Source organism: Protopterus annectens, chromosome 9.part0 (genome assembly GCF_019279795.1).
Source record: "Protopterus annectens isolate FY-2018-M chromosome 9.part0, PAN1.0, whole genome shotgun sequence".
NCBI classification, from domain to species: domain Eukaryota; kingdom Metazoa; phylum Chordata; order Ceratodontiformes; family Protopteridae; genus Protopterus; species Protopterus annectens.
In genome coordinates this window covers 944,815,630-944,827,947 of record NC_056743.1, presented here as the reverse complement: position 1 = coordinate 944,827,947, position 12,318 = coordinate 944,815,630, and positions in this window count along the sequence as shown.

Below are 12,318 nucleotides of genomic sequence, written 5' to 3'. Positions count from 1 at the left end.
ACATGCTGAAGCATGGAAATACACCATGCACCCTTGCATCTCACAAGAAAACACATGGACTAGATTTAGGACTTAAAAAGGAAAGCATTCACTTGGCAGCAGTAGGGCACTGACACAGGTTGTTTCAATCTCCTAAGTGACCCAAAATATGGTTGGAAACAGTCCAGGGGAGGTTAGTTGGGTTCTGTATACATGGTGGTGAAGAAGGCAGTGGCAGCACCTTATGGTCAGCTGTGTAATAGGACCAGTACAACCTTACAATTCAAAGATCATGTAATCAGGCAAACCTTCAAAACAAAGCTCACAGGGAGGCTTCGATTTTGACATGTACAATATAACAAACATTCTTACATATCCTTAATGTAATGAAGCCCTCAACAACAAAGAATTATGGGGGGAGGAACAAATGAAAAAAAATGTAGCTCTCAGATAAAAGCTGCTAGTTTTCAGAGGAAATTAGTTCAATCTAGTGGAAGATAAGCTAGTTTCAGCTGCAGGATCAGTCAAGGCCTATAAATAACTGTAGGCACTTACAACACTCCAACTAAAAAAATTCTAAGGATTTTCTTAACCCATTAACATTACTATTCTTATGTGTTGCTTAAGTCTTGCATCCCTGCACATTAAAGTGACATCAAGCTCCTAGTCCCAGGGATTTGCTTCATTTTTACAGCATGATGACAAAGAAAATGCTTACTCGGGTTAGTGAAAGTGACACTACACCAGTGAACCTAATTTGAAAGAGCAGTCATATTGTAGCAGCCACATCACTTCTGTAAAATATAAACACAAAAGTTAAAGGTTCAGTCCTAAAACAGGGGTAGCCCCAGTAAGTTTCAAACACCCATTAAAACAAACAGTTCCATCTAGATAACGTGGATTGTACTATATCTATACAAAAGTCAAATATACAGCTTTCACAAAGAAGACCAGTTATTATACACCACTTACAAGTGGGAAACAGTCAAGTTGGGTCAGGGGCCAGCCACATACATACATACACACACACACACACACACAGACACACACATCCATACCCCTCCCCAAAAGTTTCCTTACTTGATATTGCAGGTCCGCCATTCCCCAAACATAATCCTTATTCTGCCAAGTCAGGTCCATTCCCTGAACATAATCCATTCAGTACCGTTCCTGCCCGCTTGCATTTGTAATCCATTCATTTTCATTTCCTGAGTGCCATTCCCACTCGCATTTGAGCAGCCAGGCCAGTCGGAAATGCATGCATGACGTGAGCTCTTTGAGCTCAATACTGACAGGCTGGTAGCCCTGAAGGAGCTGACATCATCGCGAACATGATGATGTCAGCTCCGACAGCACGGAAATTAAAAAACAAATAAAAAAATCGGAAATGAAGGGGTACCACTCAGGAATAGTGGCACTCCTTCATTTGAACCACAAAACTCGGTAAAAATGGTGTAATTCATTACGGTTGGGAGGTATGTATATGACACCAAACGAGGCACAGAAATTCCTGGAATTTGTAAACACAAACTCCCTGGAAAAGGTTGCCATTACACCAACCAGGGTTGAAAACATACTGGATCTGGTCATCACTAATATGGGAGAGTGTTGCAAACCCCTTAGTGTAATGTCTTCCCTGGTAAGGTCAGACCACAAAACAGTCTCTTTAGAAGTAAAAACAAAACTTGGACCCTAAGCTAAACCTGTAATATTCAGCTACTACTCTAATTCTAATTTTCTGCTATTAAATAACCTGGCAAAATTTCAAGCCTCCATAAACGCTAAGAACACTGCTGCCCATGGAGGACTGTCCACAGAAACCCAATACCAGGAAAAGGAAATTCATCCCTTGATGGCTGCATAGAGGCAGCTGTACCCACCAAGACGTAGTACAGAACTAACTCAAAAAACAAGGCACCCTGGTGGAATCACAAAATAAATAGGCTGTATAACAGAAGGAAGAAAAGCATGGCAAAAATTGTAAGTACAGCACCCAGCAGGATAAAGGCATTCTCATCAATCTAAACAGACAACTCAGAGGACAAATAAAGTCTACCAAAGCCAAATTTGAAGTAAATCTGGCCTCCCAGGTCAAGGACAACCACAAGGCATTCTTTAGTTATGTCCGCAACCTCATAGGCAATACACAATTGTGTGCAGAGCTCATTGTAAATGGAGCCACCTATACTGAGCCAGAAGATATAGCAAACCTATTGGCCGATAAATTCAGCTCCAACTTTACCCATCTCTCCTCCTCAACCTTCCCTTAGGGAAAACCATCAAATACAACTGCCCCTGCTATCGCTACCAAACAGGTCCTTAATGTTTTCTCTAGGGTCAAGAACACTGTATCAATGGGCCCAGACTATATCCTACGATGCCTTTTAAATAGTATGAAGCATGACCTATTAGGTCCTCTGGAATTGCTATTTTAACTGTAGTTTCCAAACAAGCTTCATGCCTCATGAATGGAGAATAGCAACAGTCATCCCTCTGCACAAAAGTTGGTCAAGTAAAGACTCAGGAAACTACAGACCCATAAGTCTCACCTGTCTTACATGCAAAGCCATGGAAAGAATCATCATGGAAATGATCAATAATGCTATAGTAAACCTCCAGACACTGAACCCAACCCAATTTGTTTTTTTTTTTCAAGGGCAGGTCATGTCTATTCAACCTGGTGGACTTCTTTGAGAAGCTCATGAAAGCAATGGATGAGAGCAAAATGGTTCATATTGCCTACCCTGACCTGGCCAAGGCATTTGACACAACATTCCCCTCAAGCATTGTTGGCAAACTCAGATGGTTAGGTACAAACCCGTATGTCACCTGGTGGATAGTCAATTGGCTCACAGGACTCAGGAAAGTTGGAGGCCACTTCTACAATGAGGCCAGTCAAAAGTGGAATCCTTCAGGGATCGGTCTTTGGACCGTTCCTTTAAATTTGCAGATGACTGCAAATTAGGTGCGGTCATTGAATCCCACACTGACAGGGCCATGAAAGTAAATTGTACTGTGATATTTAAGGCATAAAATGCATTATATTTTATCATGGGTATAATAATGGGGGGAAACAGTATACAGTTTAATATTCTTGAATCACACTGCTGACAGATACTAAAGTAGTTACATAAAATTGCAAGAGCACAAGTTGTGTTGAGTGGTGGAAATGGAAGCATTTCATTTAAAACTACTGCTTCATTAACTGATAACATTGATAATCAAGAATTGCTCCTATTTTTTACTATTATATTTGTTCCCCTTTATATGCCCTCCAGCTGACCCTCATCTGCCTAGGTCCCCTGGGAATGTATTATAACAGTTGAACCACCTACCTTACACAAAATTGATATGCACTTATGACTCAGCAGGCGGACTTCTATTACAAAACAGGAAGTACATGCACGTGGTGGGGCTGAAAAAATTGAGGGACAATGAATGTTACCACAAAAGAAACCCAAAAAAGTACATTTTTACTTAAAGTTTTGCTATCATATATACACACACAACACTTTATATGTAAAAGTAAACAGTTTATCTTTGATAATTTGAGGTAATTAGATTTTTCTGCTTCCAATAAGCTAATAAAAAAGTAAAGGAAAATAATATATCATTTCACAATGAAATATTAACTAGACAAAAAAATTCAGAGCAAGCCTTGCGTTAATGGGTAGAATGCCTATGGAATAATGGTTAAATCCGGTCTTCTACTTCCTGAGGAAATGCAGAATGAAAGCCACACTGAACACAGCTGTTACATTTTTACTCAATATTTTCCTTCTTATTTTTTGCACCAATCCTCCTCATTACACTGTAGACTCTTGGACTTTTTTGTTCTCTACTGATTTTTGAGAGATACATATATCCGCGGTAGTGGTGCTGCAGTAGCGTTGTCACCTCACAGCAAGACGTTGTCTTGTTCGATTCTCAGCTAGAGCGTCTTCTGTGTGGAGGCATGCGTGAATGGGCATGCCTTCGTTGAAGGTTGTGAGTCAGGGCTGGTAACTCAGCACGTAAAAATCCACTACCAACATTAGCGGACCGGAGTTCCGCTGTGGCGACCCCTAACCGGGATAAGCCGAAAGACACACAACAACATTTTTCTTTATATAGAAGTTTTTAAAAGGCCAATTACATGTTATCAAAGATATAGATGCCTTCTTAATAAAACACTTTTTAAATTCTTATAGAAATAATGTCTACAGTTTAAATTTTTGTTTTAAGATGATAGACTTTGGGCCAGCATTCTGAAGAAAAAAATTGTTAACCTATGTTATTAACTTGTCACCCTGTATAATTTGTAATTGAGCCCTAATCATGCACAAAATAAAGCATTAGTCATGTTAGGATAAGAACTTATTCACAACAGATCTGCGTTAATGTGAAAGCACTGAGGGAGGAATGTAACAACTGTAAAAAATTGTACCCTAAAGGACACGTCCTTTAACAGCTGCAAAATTGTTGGAATGCATTTAATCAGAAAGTCAATCATGTTTTGCCATTCCTCCCACTTTTCCTTTATGTATGACACATTCATAGTTTATTCTTTATATTCTTATTTTAAGCCATGTATTCCCTCTTTGTAATTACTGATGTTGTTTAAGTAACAAGTTGTATTGAATTTCTATTCTTGGACTCTCGAATCAATATCCATTAATGAACTTTCAATGTCTGTTAGTTTATTATCATGCAGCTAGACTACCGATTAGATTTCCTCACACTACAAAAGAGTGGAGAATTTAAGGTCTTCAGTTTGAAATGCAAATCCTGGATTGTCTGCATCGCTGTAGTATTTCCTTGCCTGAACAGAGATGCTGTATTCTTATTACTGCTATTTCCTTTGTTATATTATACTTAATGACTTTATCCCGTAGTTTTCATAACAACTCAGACTTTATCGTTGACAAAAATCCCTTCAGATTACTTGCTTGAGTTTTTCTTTACTTTTATGCATTTTTAAATAATGATAAAAGAAGTGCATTTAATAGTGAATTTCAAGGGGAAAATATGTTCCTGTCACATGGCACTTGAACTAAATTGAAGCAACAAAGCTTGAGCTTCTCTCAGCACTTCATTGGCATGAACAATGAACAAATTCTGGATCAGACACAAGTCCATTGCACAATACACAATGTCACGCACACACAGAGTAGACACTGCAGGAAATCAAGAAAAATTTAGAAGGTTGCTAAGCATGCAAAATCTGAAGGTAATGCTACTCAATGCTAGAAGTCTAAACCTCAAAATGTACTCTCTCGAGGAACTCCTAAAAATGGAGAACATCAATATCTTTGCAGTAACTGAGACCTGGTTCAAGGCTCCAGAGAGCACCCCTGCAATAGCAGGCTACAACTCTTACCCACTTTTCGGCTACCAAACCAGGACCGAAACACTAAAGGTGGAGGAATGTCCATATTCACCAAGGATATTCACAACACCAGACTAGTTACCCAAAGTTGCCCAACACAATGCTTTTGAAATTCTCCAGGTGCAGCTAACACTACGTAAGACTGCAATCCAAATTGTAGCTTGCTACAAATCCCCCACCATGCCCCAAGATTCTCACTACACCTATCTGAACATACTGGAAAATATTATGATAAAACCAAACACCCTAATACTGGGTGATTTCAACTACCCTGCCATTAACTGGGAAAACTACTCATGTACCAACACCTTTGCCCAACGGTTCTTGAAATTCATAAATTCCAATGCCCTGGATCAACTAATCCTTAGTCCTACCAGGGGCTCCAATATCCTAGACCTGGTCATTGCCAACATGGGAAAACGATGCTCCACACCTATGGTCACCCCCTCATTGGTCAGGTCTGACCATAAGCTAATCACCCTTGACATCCACATCCCACTCTCACCCCCCAGTAAGGAAACCTTTGTAAAAAAACTTCTCCAAAGCCAACTTCATGCTACTCAAGTCAGAAGTGACAAACTTCATGACACCCATGCAGACGGGAACTGAAAGTTCAACTGCTGAATCCTACACTAAGGCACTGTATGAGCACATCCACTCGTGCATGAATTATGCCATCCCCAATAGAACCAAGATGCTCTCCTCCAAAAAAAGGAAGCCAATCTGGTGGTCCCTTGCCATAAACAAATGTTACAACAAAAGGAAGAAACTGTTGCAGAAAAGAGGAAAATCCCAAGATGCAAAAAAACTCCCTTACCAGCCTCAATAAGAAGCTGAGATCCCTCATAAAATCCTCCAAAGCTAGTTACGAAAATAAAATTGCCAAAGATTCCAAAGACAACCAGAAGGCATTCTATAACTATGTCAAGAATCTAAATGGCAATGCTCGGATCTGCTCTGAGCTACAGCAGAATGGCATTAAATATACTGATCCCAAGGATATTGCCAATATCCTGGCAGATCGGTTCAGTGCAAACTTCACCCCCCTCTCACCCCCTAAAGAACCCATCTCTATACCAAAAAATTGCCAAATTCTGGTAATAACAGCCACACAGGTAGGTAAAAAAAACACTTTCCAAAGCTAAGAACACAGCATCCATGGGACCAGATGACATCCCAACCTGTGTACTACATGAATTACAAAATGAAATGGCACCTCACCTAAGTGTCATGTTTAATCATAGCCTCACCTCAGACTTCATGCCCGAGTAGCACACAGCTACAGTTATCCCACTCCACAAGGGAGGATCCACCTTGGATCCCGGGACCTACCGCCCACCATCAGTCTGACGAGCCTGATCTGCAAGGCCATGGAACTTCTAAACTAAGACATTGGCAACCTTCAAACACTGGACACCATGTAGTTTGGGTTCGTGAAAGGCCAATCTTGTCTCCTGAACCTGATTGACTTTTTCGATTCAATTTCCAGAGCCATGGACAAGGGTAAGGTGGTCCACACAGCCTATCTGGACCTCGCCAAGGCCTTCAACACCATCCCCCACTCTGGAATCATAGATAACCTTACTAAGCTGGGCATTAATCCCTACGTTACTCGATGGGTTGCCAACTGGCTTACTGACAGAACCCACACTGTAAAAGTAACAGACTCCAAATCCAGCTCCAGACAAGTGACAAGTGGAGTACCTCAGAGTTCAGTCCTGGGACCGCTCTTGTTTGGCATCTACTTCTCTGAAGTACAGACCAACACTAAAGGACTCTGGCTAACAAAGTTCGCAGATGACTGCAAACTGGGAGACATTATTGAATCCCCCCCAAATTATGTGGATATTCTACAAAAGGGCCTTACAAAAACAGATGCTTGGTGCCAGAGCCATGGGCTCAAGCTCAATGCCAAGAAATGTATAGTTATCCCCTTTGGGAAAAACATGTACCCATGAATTACCACATAGGTGGCAGTACACTAAACACCAAAAGTGTGATAAGAGACTTACGGACACGGGTGAACAGTGGTCTCACCTTTGATAATCACATTGCCACAACAATCAGAAAATCCTTCTATGTGGCACACCTCATCACTAAGGGCTTTTCATCCAGAAAAAAGGAGGTCTTTGTCCCACTGTACTCATCCCTCATTAGACCCATTATAGAATACAACACCCCATTTGGTATGTACCTCTCAAGACATCTGCAACAACTGGAAAAGCTGCAGAAATACCTCACTAAAAGAACCACAGGCCTAAAGCAGATGCCCCTATGCTGATTGTTTATAAAAACTCCACCTAAACTCTGTTGCATATCGTCTACTCAGAGGCGATCTCTGCTTAACATACAAGGCCATGTCAAACTCAGAGCTATTGGACATGCTACACTTAAAAGAAATCCCAATCCCTCAGAGAGGGATGCTCCAGGGAGTTAAACCTTGTCATCACAATGAACAAAATATGCTGGAGGGATAGGTTCCTGACCCAGAGACTCCCCAGATTCTGGAATAGACTGCCCATACATGTCAAGCAGAGTGCCTCTTTGGCCCTCTTCAAAAAGAACCTTGATGATTGGATGGGAGATAGGAAATTCACCCCAGGGATCATGTCAGTCACTCTGCTAAACAGGGGTCCAGGGAAGTAAATACTGTGGGAAGAAATTGCCAGGGAATTGTTATGGCTAGGCTTGTATAGGTCCTAGGGCCGATAGCCTAGTACCAACCTATGAACCTACAATGTGTCTTTGTGATGCAGGAGGAAATGTGAGAACACAGAAAAAAACACAAGATCACAGAGAGGGCATGCAGACAGTTATGCCATATTTACATATGCTATATATACTTCATTCATGGACTCCTAATAAAAGTGGGGGGAAAGTATTTCAATGCCACTGTTAAAAAGTTTTAGCTAGCTCTATGGAGAAAACATACAGACCAAGGTTTGAGCAACAGTCCTGAAAGTTGGAACAGCACAACCAAGGCTACAGGAGTGAGTGTCCTAAGGCACGTCACTCATCCCAGAGGAAAAGCTGCATATTTAAAGTACTTTTCAAAGCAATTAACCAAAATACTTGCCAATGAAATTCACAAGCTCAAATAACACTGTGGCAGCTCAGATTATTAAACTGTATTTTTATTTCACAGATTAAAAACAAACTAGCACTTCAGATATGGCCAATGTGCTAGCATGATCATTAACTTATAAAGTAATAAGGACATTTCAATTCTCTAAGCCACCTGTGTGTTAACTTTAGAGCTGCAGATTTATCCTGAAGCAAAAGAAACTTTGGGCAGTTCTCAGGCTTGTAGACTAACTAATACAAGAGGTATCAACCTGCAAAGGATCATACAGCCCTTCAGAAAGGATTCAGTAAAAAAACAAAACAGGGGCTTGCTACAACAATATGGTTGACAGAACAAGGTCTGCAGACTTCGTTCCGTAGTGTATTTATAAATCTGCGTTCTCATTTCTCAAAAGATCTGCACCTAGCATTCTTAATTTCATGGTGGTTATCCTCTGTTCAGAGTATATTGTCAGGCGGTTTTAATTTTATTAATATCAGGAAAGTCTGATAAAACGCCAGCCTGGCCTTTATCAAGTCATTAAGTATTTAAACTAGTTAAATATGAGTAATGGTTTTCAGCTGCTGGGCTACCACATTTATCAGTATGCCCTTCCCTCATAGCAGGATAAGTATCTGTTACAGACTTTGGCCTGAATCTAGACACTTCCTCAAATAGTCAAATGATTTATAAGGTTATATACGCAGCTGGATAGATAGATAGACAGTATGCCATAATACTGAAAATTCAGAATACTGAACACAAAATATTGAAAACCTACATGATACAGGAAGCAAGCCTTCCGCAGCTCCAGTTGGGGGACTGTAACCCCCATAACCCCAGGCACATATAAATACTAATTCTGGGATCATATAACAGTGAGGAAAGGGCAAATTCCCATTTGCAATATTATGAGTTTACAAAATTTTGAATTTCAAAAAAAAAAAAAAATGGAACACATATACATATATGTGTCAGCTGTTTTTTTTTTTTTTTTTTTTTGTATTTTGTTTCTTACAGACTGGCTACAACTGCCAAGCATGTGCTGTTACCAATCTTAAATTGACAGATTCCATTTTTGAGGAGTAAAAACAACACACCTTTTAAATACTGAGCATTTTTCACAGTGTAATAACTCAAATATGCAGTAAGAGCATGTTTTGTATGTGTTTGGAATATAAATACATCCATAGACAAAGTACCAGAATGCACTGCTGCCACTCCTCTTTACCTTGCCTCATTTTCCTCTTTGTTACCAAGGGATTTGATTCATTTCTCTGCTCTGAGGAGGCCATTTAACCCTTCGTATAACATTCATCTGCTAGATTTTGTGAACAAATACTACTACTACTGTCTTATTGGAAAGAATACAGAAACCTCTCAAAAATATTGTGCACTATTACCTCTTCTGCCTTGTTCGAGTGTAAATGATGCTGAGATTTAACCAAGCTCTTTGTGGCTTGATCCCTTTGGCTTTACCATCATGATGGAACTTTAAATCGGGTATGAGAAAATCTCAACATACCCACAAAAACATAATATTTGCTATTATGATATGTTTTCTTTATTTTATATGCTCTACTTTAATTTTGTTTTATTTTTTGTGTATGTGTTACATATTCATGTGCATGCTTATTTTCTGTCATATAGCAAGAAAAGAACACAAGTTTGACCTTTTTGTATACATCAATTCCAACTGTTTTAAAAGCTTAGTGTACCCAAGTATTCTTCAAGTTTTTATCTGTAATATAAATTTCTAAATTATGCATTAAATTTACGGTAAAATGGACAAAGGGTAGGATAAGAACAGAAACATCCTTACAATATTAAAAGTGAGGACTGTAACTCTTAAATGTTTAATTTTGTTCCTAGTTATGCAAAGCTGCAATGGTGGGATATACGGTCTAAATTGTATATCCAATGGCTTTATTTAGCATCATGTTAACGGAAAACAAGCAGGTATCACTCTACTGCTTGTAATGAGGATTTGATGGCATTATTTCATTTTATAAATTTAAACTTTTATGATCAATGGGGCACACCATGGCTAAAAATGACAGCACAGAGCAGCCTCACTGCAATGACAACAATGATGACAACTAACTGAAGCTAAAAATGATACATGCAGCTGTTATCAGTGTTATTAAGCTGGGCAATAAATTATGTTATACTGATTATAGGGCATTGCAAGTCTTGATGTATTACATCAATCATAAGAGTTCACGTAAGCCCCTGTTTTTCAGAGGCGTTACTGCTAATGATGCACATGAAAAGATGGTGGCTGCATTACATGCTGGTGCATTCATGCAGTCAGTATTGTTTTATATGTAAAATATTGTAATATTTGAATAAATCAAGTTTACTTGTGGTATCAGCATGGAACATCTTTCAAAGATTACAAATAAATTTAACAAAGTTATACTAAATACTATTATCAATTAACATTGAAAAGAAAATTAGTGCCAACAGTTTCCCTTTCCTCTGTAACTTATAGATGCTAACTAATAGGTCCTTAAAGCTATAGCTTTCAACCTTCTAGCAGCTAGATATTAAGAAACTTATAACCCAAAGAGAAACAGTTGACAGAAAGCAAAGAAAAACAAAAAAAAAAAAAACACTGAAGTGCATCCTATACAGAGGTAGCACTGGAGCCCAAAATCTTCAACACAGGAAATTTATTCACATGAAAGCAAAGAAATTAATCATGAAAACAGTTGATAGTTAAGCGGGTTTGGAGCTTTGATACATGGAACTTAATGAGAACTAACAACTTGCATCACTTCCTTTTTATAGTTTTCTGGATCGTCTAATCGAAGTAGAATTTCACACCTTCTGATACCTGCAGATTTCCTAACTGGACAGCGTTCACCTTGAGAATGCAGTTTTACAACCTACGTTTTGCTTTACCGGGTTAACCCTACTTGTAAACTCATATTTTCAGAAGGGACTTCATTTTTTTATTAACTTGAAATAAGACCAAATCTTATTTGCAATGAACTCGTGTAGTACTACTTTCAGCTTTTTCCGGTTAGGGGTCGCCACAGCGGAACTCCGGTCTGCTAATGATTGGTAGTTGATTTTTATGTGCCGAGTTACCAGCCCTGATGCACAACCTTCAACGAAGGTACGCCCATTCATGCACGTCTCCACGCAGAAGATGCTCTAGCTGAGAATTGAACCAGACAGCGTCTTACTGTGAGGCGGCAACGCTACCGCAGCACCACCACCGCCTGCAATGAACTCGTGTATATGAAAATATTTAAAGAAAGCCAAACACAGATTCTTACCAAGTGAGAAAAATATAGTCTCATACAAAAAAATGACAAACTTTAGAAACACATACCACTGGTAAAAAAAAAAAATAATTGTAAACAAATACTCAACAAAAACTAAACAGCACAACTTGGTATAACTGACTTGATTTAGCCCAGTAAACAGCACAACTTGGTATAACTGACTTGATTTAGCCCAGTAAGTTGCAAAATTGCATTCTCATGGCAAAAGCTGGCCAGTATGGAAACTGGCAGGTGTCAGAAGGTGTGAAATTCTACTCGGACTAGCATATCCAGATGGCTATAAAAAGGCAAGCATACAAGTTGGCTGAGTTTTCACGAAGTTTCATGCATCACAGGGAGGAAAGCATTTAGTATCAACTATTTTTGCAATAGATTTCTTTGTCTGCTTTCATTTGAATAAAGTTCCTGTGCTGAAGATTTTGGGCTCTGGTGCTACCCCTGTAAGAATGCACTTTCGTGTTTTTCTTGATATTAAGAAACTTACTCAAGCATCATAAGGAACACGACCAATCATACTGTAGAAAATAATATACCTCCTCTAAAAATAGGCAGTAAAAGTGTCTACTTTATTGGCTAAATGACATCTTTCAGTAGTAAACTAGAATTAGCAA